The sequence below is a fragment of the Arctopsyche grandis genome, chromosome 4 (assembly GCF_051622035.1).
Source record: "Arctopsyche grandis isolate Sample6627 chromosome 4, ASM5162203v2, whole genome shotgun sequence".
Taxonomy (NCBI): Eukaryota; Metazoa; Arthropoda; class Insecta; order Trichoptera; family Hydropsychidae; genus Arctopsyche; species Arctopsyche grandis.
In genome coordinates this window covers 23,818,358-23,836,444 of record NC_135358.1, presented here as the reverse complement: position 1 = coordinate 23,836,444, position 18,087 = coordinate 23,818,358, and the positions used below count along the sequence as shown (strand labels likewise).

Here is an 18,087-nt window from a genome sequence, read left to right as displayed (position 1 = left end):
TGTATGTAAGTAAGGGATCAGAAAATCCGCGACATATTCTCATTTTGCAGAGATGATTAATGGCAAGGATCAACACACCGGCACAACAGTCAAAGATCCAGATGTAATTAGGCGAAGTCGTTATCAGACCCGCGGCTCAGTAGAGGACTCGTCCTCCACTTTTCCACCCCCGCGATCAGATATGATCTGCCACCCCACCCCAGCGTCCCCTTACCCCAAATTCGCCCCAATAAATCATCCGGCTGACGTATTAGTCGCCAAGACGACCGTAGGCTTTTTACCGTCCTTAAACGAATCGGAAATATCGGAAAATAGGGGGCGTCTGGGGAAAACGATCGCCTTCGCGAGAATATTTTATACCCGATTGAAACGGGGGATGAGGGAGAGAGGGTGGCTATTCTAGATTTATTTGCGTTCGTAAATAAATATCACTTGCGAAAATGTGTTGTTTTCGCGCTTTTTATTTGCGCAAACAAATCCGCCGCGCGTTATTTATGCCCCGGCGCGAAACTTACATTTCGATACGGAATAATAAAGGGTGTTAGGGTCAAGCTTGTTTTTCGACGTTAAGTCACCTTTCAGTATTCATGAAAATAAAACTAAAAATAGTAATACCTTTCTTTCATCGTATAAATTGGAATTTTACTTTGTTTTTTCAGTTGCACAACTATCACAATTTTAATTGCTTTACAAAGTACATTCCAATACTTTTGAATATTTTGATTAAAATTTTCAGGATATTTTATAATTATTTTTTAATTAAATTACCAAACTTTTTTTACGCAAAAATACTTACATATGTATGTATATGCATCCATTAAACTACATGATAGAACCTGTATTGCTAAATTGTAATAAGATTCAAGAATTTTTAAAGAATTGGAAACCACAATACAACATTTAATAAAATCACATAAAATTTTCAATTTAAATCTGTAGTACAGTAAAAGGAACAAATAATAACGTGGTAACAAAATTAACAAAAGTAACAAAAATAAATTTAATTCTTATATATGTAAACTTACTCGGCTGAAAACCTTACATTTTATACATAAAATGTAAGCTTTGTAAATTTGTCCCAGAAAATGAGGTTAAACAATAAATTCAAATAAATTATTTTAATTTAAAAATAATGAAATGTAAGATTAGTTAATAAATATACATAATAATATTTTTTTCAGATAACACCTACAAAATTAATTATTTAATTAAATTAATTTTAAATTAAAATTAAAATTGATTAGTTATTAAATTTATATTTAAATTTAACTCTAAGCATGCTATTTTCATGCAATATTAAAATGAACGAAAATAATTGTAATTTTATAAATAATATAAATAATTGTAATTGGGCTCCTAAAATAATTGTAATTTTATCTTATGCAAGCTAGTATAAAATAAAATATCCATTTATAAGTTATTTCATAAATTTAAACGTAAATCAAAAAATACATACGAATGCACAAAATAATTCCGTTTCCTGAACCAACCCAATTCTTAACTTCTTCCGTAGATAAAGTCCGTTACTGGTGGCTCATTGTGCACCGCCTGATTTACGCTCATAGTTTGCGACTTGCAAATGCTTGACATACTTACAAACTATGCAGAAATATTAAATCATAAATCTCTGTAAATTTATTAAATACTTTACCACCTTATTGCGAAACCCTAAACCACGCAAATCAAGAGCAAATTTTACGCATTCGAGCTCCAAGAATTTACAATATATTTATACTATGTCCATACATACATACATACCTACAGAAAGGGTAATATAAAGCCCGAACATAATACTTTTATAATTATATATAAAGTACAACCATTTTGATCGACTTTAAAACCAAATCAACAATATGTATCGTCAAAGATAAAATACGAAAGTACGTTAATTTTTTTTTAAATTATTTAAAGGTTCTAAGAATGATTTCCGACCTCTGAAAATATTCAAACGAAGTGCAAAGAGCCGCTAATACGTAACTTAATAACACTCGCCCTTGTGTGGGTATTGTTTAATACGATGTAGTATATATTGCGAAACTCGAGCTAATGTTATCGCGAGACCCAAGGGATTCCTTTATAAGTGCTTTAGGTCATTAAGTAACTATAGGAGCAAAGGCCGACCTATCTTTCATCAATCTTGTAATACGACCTGCTACATTTGAACTTCTACCCTCCTCTCCTCCACCTCTTAAGAGGGCATTCCGTTTTAAAATTTGACTTGAATTTATTTTATGAGTGTTGTATTACATTAAATTTTCGACTGGGGTGACTCAGTCGACTTTATTTGATGAACGGGGTATCGCATATCTCGCGTGGATATCTCTCGAGTTTTTCCATCGAAGGAAAAAGACGCGGTTAAATGCGGTTGGAATGGACCGGTATTGTGTGCTTTTTTCAGAGGATTGGGTTAAAAAGGACGAACGACGTCCTTTGGGAGAGGATAATGAATGGGAAAATCGAAAAGGGCAACGCGGCGACGAAATAATGAATTCAGATGAGGACAACCGAACAATTTGTAGTAGATAACGCTTTTCATTTTTTTTTACTTGTTTCGACGAACGATAATTGAGAACGATTAGGCAGAAGATTAAATGCGTGTCTGAATTTTTTTGAAGGAAAATCGCTTACGTTTTTTTTCAAATATCGCCAGAATTTTTTGTGAAGAAGTTTCAATGAGCAAATCAACCCTTTGCGCCCTCAACAACATTTTAAATAAAATTCTTTTACTATTTATCGAACCACAATTTAAAATATTAAACTGTGTAATTAAATATTAGATAAAACAAAAAGTACATATGTACATACTAGTGCTTCCAATCCCGGAAGGTTACTTCAGCACCCGGATTGCGGTGCTGGGAATTTCCGATCCCGGGAATTTCATAGATAAAGTAAGAAATTTCAGTCCGATTTGATGAGTGGTTTGGGAGATAATTTAATTCAAAAACTTAAAAAGAAAGAGGACACTTATAAGAGGAGGTACCTTTCTGGTCAATTTAAAAATTTGAAAAAAAATTACGGTGTATCAATAAAATTTTCAGTAACCATTACTAAGTTTCAGTTCAATAGGACGAACAGTGTTAAAAAAATCCCCAAAATACACTGATACAAAATAAACATAGTCACTCACACAGAATTTTTTTTAGATCACGAAAACATAATCAGTGGTCGATTGTGAGTTCTAATCAGTTAAAATATGATTCAAATATCATTGCAGTTGAGCACAATATCTGCGACACAATACAGGTCGTTCATACCATTTAGTGGAAACGGCAATCCAGCGTCGAAACGGGTGGCAAACAAATGGACTATGACTGTCATTGCTCATCCCACCATTGTTCATTATATAATGTTGTTTTATGTTTTTTTTCATATTATTTTGGTAAAAATAATATTTTTAAAGAAATTTCTGCCAGCACCGTAATTCCGGTATTCAGACTAGCTTTAGCACCGGGATTCACAGTACCAGAAAACACCGGGATATACATAACAAGCCTTAGTACATACATATGTACATATATGCATGCTTTGAATAATTTGCAATAATTAGCACAAATACTGTGAGAGTGTGAGACACATTTCAGAAAATTCGCGGATCCCAAAGTTTGACAATTTTCTCGGAGAGGGATAGGTGACGTACGGTACGCGTGCCGCCAAAAATAAACTAGCAAAGTTGTCGCGGCTTTTACTCTTTGCAATTCGGCGGGTAATCCTCGTCCAAAGACTTAACCCTTTTTAATTGGCAACGCGTGGACGTCACCGGCCTTTGTTCTTCGGGTAGAGAGAGGTGAGCAAGCCGCCCCGACAGGGTTTATACGCCATATAAACATGTAAAATTCAAGAGGGGTTTTATCTGGCGGTTGCCAGGCAACGCCACACCGCGCCCCCTCAAACTGGGTGGCGCGTGTGTCGCCCCCGCATTAACGCGACCAGATAAGGCTTGTCAAATTACGAGAGCACAACCGCAAATTGGGAAAGGCCCACCCTCGCACTGGGGGGAGTCCCATAAACCCTTTTGAGTTTTTAGTCGTTCTCGATAGATGTTGAATAACAATGAATCAAGCCGCGAAGAAGAACCCTTTTTTGTGCTTTGTGTGTGGGTTTTATTAAGGCAAACGGTGCACACACTTGCCCTCAAATTCTCCTTTTGCCTTTCGAGAGAAGAAGGGCCTTCGTTACGAACGTAAAATTTAAGTAACAATTCGATCGTTAAGGAAATGGTACGATTTCTACCCTTAATAAAAGTAGATATTCCATAAAAGTCGTAAAATATTACGCGCATTAAATGAATTGCGTTCGCATTATAATGCGCGTACTCCTAAGTGGAAATGATAGGACTTTTACAGTAAAAATATCAATTTATCAGAAAAATTATTTGATTCTTAAACTTGACCATTATCAAACTGTGAAATCTATAAAGTTATATATGTATGTATGTAGATTATATAATGGCATGACAGAAATATATGCGAGTATATACATGTTTGTATTTGTATTTGTACATGTTTAATTTAAATTTCATTTATAAATAATTATTTTATATTTTTATAATTTTTAGACACCTGAAAAACTGAAAATTGACAAAAAGGTAGCCAATTAATTTACTAGTACAGATTTATTAGTCACATTTCCTTTTTTATTTTGAATATTAATATAGCATCGGTATATTTATAAAGCAAACGATAAGTCCTCGAAATTTAAAAATAAGATTTTTATACAAGTTTCATTAAAATATGAAAAAAAAACTATATACTAAAGTAATTTCATTTTATGAAAGCTCTGTTTAATTAGTATAATATTATATTTCATTCTGTATATATTTTCTACGGTTGCTTCAGCTGGAAAGCGTAGGCATCAGTGGTGTGCCGTAGAAATCTCTCTGTGTTTTTCGCAAAGCCTTTCTTATGTGTGCGCGAGCAGGATATGAGAGGAGTCAGTTCATACCCCTTGTATCATGAGTCCCTTTGTATCCTGCTCACGCACACGTAAGTAAGGCCGATCAAAAAAGCACAGAGAGATTTCTACGGCACGCCTTTGGTAGATATATTCTTACATTCGTCCCACTGTTACAGCCGATTCAGGGAAAACGCTACCTACCGTTGAGAGTTTTGACCGTTTTTCATACATACATATATACATATTATAGGTACATATATGCTCAAATCCACATAGGAATACTCAGATATATACAAAAAAGTAGTAAATTGAGCTGAGGAATAGGAATGATGTGGACGAATAAGTGGTAGCAATAAAATGAATTACCGCACAAATTCTCCTTTTGTTTCCGACGAGCTTTCGGATATTCGGACATTTTCTCCTCGCGGCACAGGAAAAAGCGACCCAGAGAAACTTTTAATTTATTATTTAAGTTAGGGGGGAGGGGGCAAATGGGGGAAATGGTTTGGATGGGTGAAGGAAGGGCACAAGTCGGACACTTTAATTGTTTGTCTCGGCGTTCGTGCGACAAAATCATTGTTTGGGAAAGTGCTATTATTTGCGTGATAGCTCGACGACGAATTAATACGGCAATTGCAAAGGATATATTGATGATGTTTTTATTATTTTTTCTCAATATAATTTTATTTACTGTTTTGTATATATACATTTATACGCATTGAAATGACTATTTTTTATAATGCGGCAAATCTCAGTCTAATGAGATCCTCTTTATTTGTTTGAATTTTTTTTTGATAGATCAGAAAAATCATCAAAAATTTATTATTTGTGAATAAGGAATGACAAGGAAATCAACCAGTCCAGTTTTATATTTATTAGTTTTATAAAATCAATTTCTTCATTAGGACATCATTTCAATGTGTATATAAAGGTTTGTATTAACGAATAGTGATATTAAATTTTAATCCATTCGTTCGTAAATCGTTCTTAATATAAATTTAATTACAGAAATTGTAAGATGTTTTAATTAAATGAGCTATTATAGAAAATTGGACAGTTGAACAAATACCATCAACCTAAACACACAAAAATTCACACAAAACACTTTAGGCAAAGTTTCAATGATAATAGGGACATTTTCAGAAAACTTTGATTCTCTAACCATCGGCAGAAGGAGGGGGAGAGAAGAGTTCGCTTGATCTCCCAATTATCAGCGTATGATAGGTGAGAAAAGTGGAGAATTAATTTTCCGCACCAGGGCCAGCGTAAAGCCCTCATATTAATTACGAAACCGAGAGATGGAAGGTTCAGCCTCTTCGATGGGGAAGAAGCGGCACTGAAGAGGAAGGGTGTAGGGTGGTGGAAAAAAGTTTCACGTTATTCTCGTCACGTGCTAGACGTGAAAGCCTTCTGGGCTTTGTTGTTTTATCCCGCAGGAACCTTTTATTCCGGCACCGCTAACAGCACGTGGCGATCCCCGGATAAGGACTCGTTCTAGGACCAAAACTCCATATTAGATTGCGGTCTCTATTAAAAATCGCACTGAACGTATGATAAATGCGACTTATCCCGCACGCTGTCCGAAATTTAATTAACCATATCCCCACCCTTATCACTGCAGATGTGAAAATCTGAAAATTTATTCTAATAGTGCTATAAATAATCAGATAAATTTATATTCAGGTAGACATACCACACACATCTAAACGAGTAGATATATATATATATATATATATATATATATATATATATATATATATATATATATATATATATTTCCAGGGAGTCAATAATTTTTACGTAATAAAATATTTTAATCAAAGAATGAGAGCCGAAAAATAAGAGACGGAAAAAGAAATATGATCTAATTTAGGCGAATGTTGATTAAAACATTGATTGAGTAAGACATTATTTTTTTATTACATGTAAGATTTTGTGAGTCGTATGATAGTTATATTATAAGTAAAATATAATACAGATTTTTAAAACATATGTACATACCCGTACATACTGTCAATATAATCTTAATTTTTTAATTACTGTGTTACCTAATATTTATAAACGAAATGGTCAAAACAGCAAGATAAATGAATATATTATATTAGAAATTAAAAAAAAAAGTGAAAAAGAATGAATTCATAATAGAATATGTAGAATTGACAAAAAAATTAAGTCGTATCTGAAGAGCTAAAAATAGTATATAGTAAGTATATATATATATATATATATATATATATATATATATATATATATATATATATATATATATATATATATATATATATATATACATATATATTTTTTATTTTATTATTTTTTATTTATTTTTATTTTTTTATTTTTTCATTTTATAACTTTCATTCAGTCGAACAGTGTACAAAGTAGTGAACTAGTAGAGTTATTGTATACCAGTAGATAAGGTCGTGGGTTCAAGTCCAGGCCAAATACGCTGATGGCGAGTTCTTGTGGTTATTGAAAAAGCACAGATCGACTGTCTCCTGTTACAACTTTTCTAGCTCAATTGTTTTAACGGATCCAATAAATCGGTATCCTCTCTCTCAATTTCTCAATCACGAGATTGTTGAATCTAAAAAAAAAGCTACCTATGTACATACATGTATGTACATAATGTATTTGTCACAAATTTTCTCTGTATGAAAAATATGTTGATTGTCAATAGATGTGCCTATTTCTATTCTACAAATGTACTTTTATGTTTGAAAAATTGTTACATACATATGTATATGTATGTATGTAACAATTTTTACTAGTACTTTACATACATATGTATAAAAAATCAATCTAACCAAAAAAACCTTTCAATTACATACATATTTATATTGATATTTACATGTCGAATATTAAAACATATGGTTAAATTGATCAATAAAGCAATACAATATATACATATGTATGAACAAAACATGTTTGTAAATGTACAAACCAACCGAGTCAATTCGCATTTGTAGTTCGCTATACATACATATGTATGTACATACTATAGCTACATGATATGTATGTACCAGATTAAAGGGTATGCACCAGGTTCTCCGTTCTGCAGTTTATAATAAACTTCACTTTGATCGCATCAAAGAGGAATATTATTATATGGTTTATACAAATGCATATATGTATAAACTGTTCTTGGAAAGCTGAAACACCGGTTAGTTCCATTTTCCGGAGATGTTTTACGAGTGTAACAACGGGCTTTGTCAATATATACATACATATGTACTAGCATTACTAACGTATCAAAAGTTTAGGCGATCGGCCAAAACAACACCGTATCGAATTTCCAATAACGCTTTTCCGTTCGAGGATGATTATGCCAGTTTTATTTTTTTATTTATACGTATATGCATGTGAAAATACGTACGTCTCCATTTCTGTAATAATGTGAAAATATTTAACCCACTTTTGAAAATTTTGGAATGTTTTCTTTTACGTTGCGTTGGGAAACCTTGGTTATATGTAGATATTTATGCGAAATTCAAAATATAAACTCGACTTTACGAGCGTGTTTACGTTTACTTAATTCGCACAATTAAATAAACGTTGTAATATTATTACTGCGTTAACTTTACAAATTTATTACAATAATTTGAAGTGGGCACGTTTATTATTGTTATTCAACGAATTTATGGTTATTAAGTATGTAAAAATAAATAATTATGTATTTCAACATAGCAACGATTTTAAATGTTTAATCTTGTAACATACGAATAAAATTACTAATAAGGGTGAAGTCTAATAGGTGAAATTGTGTCTAATTATATATGTACATACATATATACCTAAATACATATGTAAATATATGTACGTGTGTTAGTTTATTTTTAACTATAAATCTATGTACTTTTAACAATTTGGAAAGCAATAAAATAAAATTGAGTTCCAAAACAAAATGTTTGTAATTAATCATCACAGATCATTAATTACGGTTTTTACATTTTGTTTTTAATTAATGAAAGAAATAAAAATAACTATTTACACATTCATGCAAAGATGTTACCTAACAGCTATTAGAAATTTGTCGGTATTACTTTTATTTTTAATTTCATCTGGCAGTTAATTATAAGTAACAACATATCCATACAATATGTTATTGTACTAATCTTATTTAATTTTAATTTCAGTACAATTAATTTATTGCTACCTCTTGTGCTATATTTATGTAAATATAACCCTCCTATCAAATATCTATTCAATAGATTATATTGAAATACCTAGGTACTATTTTCTTATTTCACTTATAAATAACGACTTACATATTTATGTACATATTTTCAGAGTATTATTAATTTTCATACAATTAAATTCCTGTAGCATAGATATTATACTATGTAGTATACATACATATTTACATCTAAGATTCTCATCACGGCTCTGTTCTGTAATTTTTGTAACCTATGTTTAATTGACAAATTCATCCAGTACAGAACAGATCCACAATAAATGTGGTCGGAAAATTGCATTATATATTTTATGTAGTATTTTTGACAGAATTTTACTTAATACATATACCTATACAAAGTACTCGTACTTTCGTATTATAAAATCACCATGAAATTTTAAAATCTAACCTTTGCGTGTATGTGCGTATGCGTCTATATATGCATGCATGTGTATATATGTATATTAATATATTATTTGTGTGAATGAATATACTTAGCTATTAAGCTATATCGAACATAAATAAATAAAAAAATGAAAAGAACAAATAAAATATAAAATTACGTTACACAAACTATTTCTTTATATTTAATTTCTATATATTATATCAAATAAAGACATATCCACAAAGTTTTATTATAAATTGAACTATTTAGAAGCAAGCTTTAACGTAAATAGTGCATTGAGTGTAAAAACTATATCGAATTACGTCGTACAAGCAATTCAAGAGGCAACTGCAGTCTCTCGTTTAAAATATTTAATACATATGTACCTACATATGTATATATATATATATATATATATATATATATATATATATATATATATATATATATATACATATGTAGGTACATATGTGTTTTGTACAGTGTTCAAAAATATAATAATTAAAAAGCGAGACGAGTAAATCGGTCCGTGACTGGAGATTGGACATTAGAATATACATATAAGTGTTAAACTACATACGTGGGCCAATTTCGCATACCTAAAATGTTGGCTTAACTTCAAAAATGACATCAGTAATGTCAGTGTGTCATAGTGGTCGCTCGGAGATCTAGGAAACGCATGTGCGACTACCGTGAATGAGACTTGGCACTAAACCATCACAACACATATGGGGGAATATCGCTATATCCACCACCTTACGCAATCTCTACACGCGACTTCACCAAATTACATATATTTCTATAAATATATACATAGCTGTAACTATGTAGCGTAATATAATATACATATGTTTTTAATTTAACATCTACCACTCACTCTGTCTAAGCTCCACATAAGTATTATATTTCCGTGGGATTCAACTTATTGTGAATAACCTTTTTAGTAAGTGGAAACCTCGAGGCTTCTACGTTCTAATATACGTATTTAATTAGTATAATACTTTTGTATGGTAAAATGTGTATTTCAAATAATGAAATTCAAAACTAAAATTTTTCGAAAATAATTAGTCAAGATCTCCAAGTCAAATTTCATCACGACTACAGTATTTTATGTATTGATGCTCCGCATAAATATATGTAAATATAATAGACAAGGTAAGATACAAAATGAATTGGGTATTTATATTGATTATTCTATGGTTGTTTATAGCGGGGCTGTGGAGTCGCTTCAAAATTTAATCTTATTTAATGATCCGATTCCAACTTAAACAATTTTACATATTAAGATCGAATTTTCTCGCCAACGTATATACTTGTTAGTAATAAAAACAATAGCAATCTTCAAAATATAAAAAAATTAAAGGAATTCATAAAATCACTAAACACTGACATATTTATGTACATAAATATTTATAAACCCAAATCATTGAATTACATTGAATTGAATTATAGGTATAAAAAAAAAGTTGGTACATTCATAGTATATGTGTATCAATTTAATGGGTCTACCTCACGGGACCGAAAGTGAAGCGCCCGAAAACGCAAATATCGGAAGGCAAAGATCGAAAATCGAAAGATCTTAAGTCGAAAGATAAAAAAAAAGGTCTCTCCCCCCCGTCGTTCATACTCACTTAATTTGCGAGAGCAGGATACAACAGGAACAAGAGGAACAGGCTTTTCCTTCCGTATTCTGCGCGCGCACATTAAACAAGGCTGTATGACAAAAAGAGAGATAATTTCACCGCATGCCACTCATATACAATATTATATATACATAGTACAGTTTACCATGCACCATTTTTTTTTGATCTTTCGACTTAAAATCTTTCGATTTTCGATCTTTGCCTTCCGATATTTGCGTTTTCGAGCGTTTCACTTTCGGTCCCGTGAGGGAGACCGATAAAAAATATTTTCTTTTCTTAATTAAATCTCCTTGCAAAATAAATTTAATTTGATTTATTGAATTCGTCGATATGTTGAATAAGATTAATTATGATAATGTTTATTAATTAATATAAAAAATATTTCTATTTAGGATTGTAAATCATTCATTCCTGCATGTCCGCCATTACTGATTTTTTTTCGCATACCACCAACCATCAACCACGGTTCCCAACCACAAGTTAGGAATCGCTCTATTAGTGGATTTACTTTAATAAAATTGGAGACTCTAATCAATACATACCATAATACTATCAATTAAAGAAAATAAAAGTAGTCAGAGTCGGTTGATTTTTTACGACTCCGACTCCGACTTCACAGCCATGCCATTTCCGACTCCACAGAATATAAAATAAGTGATTTCTAATATAAATGAAATTAAAATTTGATACTCAATTAAAAAGACCACAATACTTTTTCCATTAATACATCATACATGTACATTCATATGAAAATCTGTGTGTCGATAAAACAATACTGATAAAAAAAATATTTATAAAACGCATAAAATTTATTGGGATAAATGATAAATAAAATAAAAACTCCATATGTTCCGCTGGGTGTTTATCATATGAGGTTTTATATATGTTTTAAAGTTTATATATATTTTCGTAAAAACATAACAAAATATGTCTATTCTCCAATTAAAATCGTATTTTTTTTCAATTTCAATTTCGTACTTATATGTACATATACAAACGTTATGGGTCAATAGAGCATGTGTTAATATTATATTAGTAAATTCATATACACGATCACTTTAAATATGTATATAATATACTTCCGGTAGGAAAGCAATCGATCTGGAAGCGATACGCATCATCGGAAAACGCTGGATTTTACTAGGGAGCGTGGATTTTCCGCGACCGCGCTATATTGATTTTTATCAGCTCTGAATAAACACAAACAAACGACCGTAATTTCCATCGACAAATAGACGACCGGATGCGTATAAAAAGCGATCTCGCTCAAAAGCAGAACCTGGACTAATCGTGTTACCCAAATACTACGTCACTTGATCAACAACTAGTGGTTCGCTTGCTTCATGACTTCGTACAAGCTAGCCGATTCCAATATAAATATTTACAACTGGAAGGCTCATTTAAAAACTTTATAAAATTAGACATAAAACGACACAACAAACTTAAAATGTGGGCTCACCATTCTTACATTGAAAATGTAATACTAAATGTGAGCATGTGTATCTATGTAAATACAATATTATAATTGGCACTTTTAGTACCAAAACAATAACATATATAAGATTTTGGCACGCTAAACGTACACATTTCACTCATGCATATATTCATTTGATAACTACTAATACACACGTAAAACGAAAACATTGAAAGTTTTGAGGATTTATAATAAACTGAGTATATGGGTTATGAAAGGCGTTACGTTACGCAAACTCCAATAAATTGTGTCTAGACGTATTAGACATAGTCTAGTTTATTTCGAGTGAGAGTGATTAATGTGTGCGCGCTGCATTTTGTCATGTGCATCGAGAAAATGCAACTGGCTCACCCGTGAGTAATTTGAACGTAACGAGATACGACTAACATGTGTGCCGAAAAATTTGATTTTCCCAAAACATCTGGAAAAATTGATTAAAATATATTACTATTTTTCATACTAAAGATGAGGATCGAATTTAAAGTTTTTGATATATATTGTGACGTAAAAAACACAGTCTAAATTTTTTTAACGTTGTTAAATATTTTATTTATTTATTTATAGTTTTATTTTATAGCTGATTTATTTTATTTTATTTTATGAATATGATGAAATATACGGATGATTAGGTAGAAAGAATGAATATCTGTTATAAATATAATATGATTCATTTAAGATGAATGTGAAACGTATCGCAAGCCTTTGATATTCGTCTTCTTGTTAGCTGATAATTGAAATACTAGCGAAACTTTTATTATGTTTTTGATTTCTTTCACAAATTTTGCGCTGTGAAAGTCAGTTTTTCGCCTTTTTGCGAATTATATGCTTTGGCTGTGAATACCTCGCATAAATATAGACATAGAAGTCGGAGGGATTTCTTCGAAAAGTAAATAAAAACAAGCATCCATTCGTTTGAACAAATATTTAATTAATACCCCGAACGCGCGCGGCCCTCTTTCTCCCTCTCCGCTATTTCTCGCGGAATGAGATGAATGGCGAAAGGGTAATATAGAATATATAAGAAAGGACCGAGGGTGGGCGGCGGCCATGTTGTGCCCAAAGCCTTAGGTACTAAAAGGTCCTTATGATGACTCGTAACTCGCACAAGTCCTCGACAAGGACGAAGCAGTCGCGGAAATAAGAGAAGTTACTATCTGATCGAATCGAACGCCCACTCTAAGCCCCTTTAATAATATCATATATTCAGATATATTATACACATTCTATACGTTGATATACTAGTATTGAAGATGTAAAGGACACTGTCAGCTCGACTTTTTGAGTGACTGCGACATTTTTAAGCGATTGCAATTTTTTTTTCTACCTATATTATTCACGTGCCACTGAAACCCGTATGTATTGTACATCTTGTTATTTATTTTTTTATATTTGCTATCCACTTCCTCGCCGGCTTCCATGCCAAAGTTATATATGAAATATCGGCACTTGATATTCATAGGTACATGTGTATGTACTTGCAATAATGTAAAAAGATTAGTTCCCAATCAAATCTAGTGGGATTTACATTTTTATGCTCTCATAATGCAAATATATACATATATTTTTAGAATAAAAAGTAAACCTTAAATTGAAAAAAATATTAGAAATGAAATTGTGTTTCAATCTTTTTATTGTGGGAATGTAATAAAATAACAATGTTCGACACGAAAAATGGTTCAGAGACGAGATATGATTTTTCTTATAGATCTATGCCCAGTAAATACGAATCTGGTAATAAAATATGTTGATTGGCTCGAAATTCGGAGATATATGTTTTTTAAATCGCGCGATTTTTCTATATCTTGGTGTTGTTCGGTTGATGTCTCAAAATCTGTCAATTTCCTGTTCAAAATGAATATTGAAATCTATAGTCGGGTATTTTATCTTTCATTTGTAGTACTTTTCAGCTTTCAAATCTCTCTAAGTAGTCGCCAGTTCAAATCAAAAGTCAAAAGTACGTATTTTCACTTGGGATTTTTTCCCATTGTTAATACTATTTTATATTGAGTTTTTTCTATTGAAACATGTTAAACATGAAATATGTGTTCTGACCACACTGTTTTCGTTTAAAAGGGTTGTTATTTGTCGAACAGTTCAGTTGAATCAAATCAAAAGTAAAAATAATTTTCACTCTCAATTTTTTCCACTCGGTTATTATTTTATATAATATAATTTTAATATACAATACATTAATTAAGAATACATCCAAAGAAGAGGATCTTCAAAATTGTATAAAATAGTTATTTGAATTAAAAATTTTAGGGTTGGGGGAAATTTATGTACATACAAACATACATATTACAAATAAAAATATTCGACTTCGTTGCAAAAAAAATTGATTATTTTACGTTTAAATTTAAAACAGCTTATTTGCTTATAATTAAGCTGAATAACTTTTTAAACATCGTATTTGCAAGTCGTAGTAAAGTTGTATCCAAATAATGTACAAATAATATCAAGGTGTATAGAAAACTGAAGGGATTTTTCATCGTACTGCATCCCTTTAGGATTTTGAAGTTGCATAATAATTCAGCTTGAGAATTGATTAATGAGATGGTACGAACGTATCGCATCAATTTCGTTAAATTTTTCCCTTGCGTACATTTTAATCCACGAACACACTGTTGGAAAATTTACGAGGGTGAAATTCGCTCATGGAATTCATTCGCGGTGCGGGCAATAAAAAGTGCGATATGGGGTGTGCAAGAACCACGTTTTCATACCAGGAAAACCACCCTCAAAATTATTTGCTCATTTTTAATACATAAAAGTTACGGCGGATACGAAAGAAAGCTCGCAAAAAAAAAATATTTCGACGGTCAATTTCAAAACATTCCTAGTGGAATAATGGAATTCATAATGCTTGTAATTCTAATGATGAGTTCATTTATAAGTACTAAATTTATTTTTTTATGTGCCAATATATGAAACGTTGACAGCCGATATGATCACAAATGAATAATGTATCAATAACGTATCAATGTATAATAGCGTATTACAACGTATAATAACGTATAATTAATGTATAATAACGTATGAATGTACATATGTAACATAATAAAGTATCAATGTATGAAATGAATAATTATTAATTTCCATTGACATTTGAATTCATATCATTTATCTTTTTGATGTATAATTTTATATACTTAATGTAATCAAAATCATATGTAATGTAATCAAAATCATATGTAATGTAATCAAAATTCTATATAATTTACGCTCCTAAGGCATTGATAATTTGATGAAATATGTAGAATTAATTAAAGCAATCATAAAATTAAAACACTGTCCACAAAAATATAGCAATACACATATGGATAACAGGTAAATAAATAAACAAAGGAACTTCAAAAAATTTCACAATGAAGAAATGTGTATATAACGTGTCCACCAACGGCATTTTGACGAATCAATTCATGAATACACACAAATATATACTTTTTCGAGATTTGTTGCGAGTGCAATGAAATGTCACGCAAGGTTTTCTCTTATCGTACGTGCTTTCAAAGTTAGTCATCTACGAGCCGTGCGGTAAGTTTTTCGACGAAATCTCGTACGTGAAAATCTCATTGATGTTGGCGTGCCGGTGAAAGTTGAGGCCTAGTCGAGGTTTACCTAATTACTTAGGGCCTTTCTCGCGGAAAAGGTCACGCTGAAGGGAAAAAGCTCCGTCTGGAGTCTGTGATTGGACGGATGTGTAAAGCTTTCCCGGGGCGCCTTTCCAATCGATATGGCAACGTGGTGTGGCGCCTTACTAATTCCACGACAATAAAGCTTCCCCGCCAGGTGCTTGCTGCCACAAACTTTACCCAAATGTATTACCGATTCGTGACGAAACTTTACACTGTTATGTAAGTGTTTACTTTTAGTGGTGAAATTAATTTATAATTTACAATCACGTTAAAAGCTAAAAGGACAGCAGACTAGGCCTAGTGCCTATTTTGAAAAAAAATGTCTTTTTCCTTAATATATTTTTCTCCATCAACAATTTTCATCATTTCAAAACAAAGTAAATAAGGCAGATTGTAACTCATAGACTAAGCAATTTTAACTGCTGGAGAGTCGTAGATTAAGATTTAGACTGAAATAGAAAAAAATATTCGATTAACGAGAAACTATCTAAAGATAATTAATACATAATGCGAACGTTTGACACGGTGAAGTCCGCTACAAGCACATACATACATACATTTGTATATACATTAAAAAAAGTAAAACAAACAATATATTATCCAAATTAAACATTTTTGTACATTGAAAATTTATTATAATAAATCTTCTTTTATTTGGAAGTTATCAATATTAGAATTACAGCTTTAATTATCAAGTAGTCAAAACATGTTAAGGATTTATAATATCAAATTGCATTCGAACGAGGTTTGAGGGTGGATTTATCAAGGTGAATTAGATTATGGAAATTATAGTAAATTTATAATATAGAAACGTGGTCCATTTAAAAATTCAACACCTACTTACCTACAAAACATGGTCTTAAATGAAAGCTTTTCGGCTTATGAAACTTATATAGATGTAACATCTCAAATATTATACATATATAAACATGTGCATATATAATATGTATATATGTAGGTTAGGTGGAAATAGAATGTCGGTATAGTTTGCTTACCCCGATACAATAATCAGATCGGGCGTGCAAGCGTTACGGGCCATCTGGCCGCACTCGGCACCAATTGGAAACGTATTTGCCAAAACGGCGAAGGTTCTCTTGCCCGAACACAAAGGAAAATTAAAGGGAAAATAAGGCGATCCTGCAGCGAACAAGCCCTTGCCGACGAGACCCTTATCGAAAGGGAACGAGAGAGGGAAGGGTGGGATCTTGGAGACGAACACTGAAAATGTAGGGGGTGGAGGCGCCAGCCGTCGCCAGCAGAAAACTCACTCGAGCAAATCATCTTTGTATGTTTTTTTTATATTCCTTAGACTTATATTTTTTGTTTATATCAAAGGATTTCTCGTTCGAATCTTCGAAACGTCTACAGTGGGAAGGGGAGAGTTTGCAGTGTGAAAATTTCGCTAAAGCCAAAGTGCAAAGCCTGTAAGCGGCCGATTCCTAATATCCCCCTACATCTTGACTAACCCTCATAATAATAAGCTCTCTGGTTTTGGTCAAAATATCAAACTGGAAAGTTTACCATTCATATCGTACCATGTATATTAAATAAAGCACGAATATTTGATAAATACAAAATTATATTTATGTGTTCGATCGTACTATGTATGTACGTATGTATGTATGTAGTACATACATACATACTATGTACATATATTTTACTTATTCATTTATTACAATTTTGCTATAGTGACATTACAGAGTAGTTCCAAGTCGTCATTATGGTAAAACAAAAAAAAGAAAATAGGATACAATGAGAAGAACATAAAACATAATAAAAAATCAAAAATATGTACGTGAATGACACATACAAAGCCATTAATCTTATTTTATTATATAATAAAAATTACTCCCATTTAAAAAAAAAAACATTAGAAAACACAT

The 18,087-nt window shown here is 31.6% G+C and overlaps 1 protein-coding gene across 1 annotated transcript in view; it reads right to left on the bottom strand.

Moving 5' to 3' along the window:
- The window catches only part of LOC143910313 (uncharacterized), a 157,751-nt gene that overhangs the window by 98,028 nt on the left and 41,636 nt on the right, over positions 1–18,087 (bottom strand). The gene's annotated exons all lie outside the window — the stretch shown is intronic.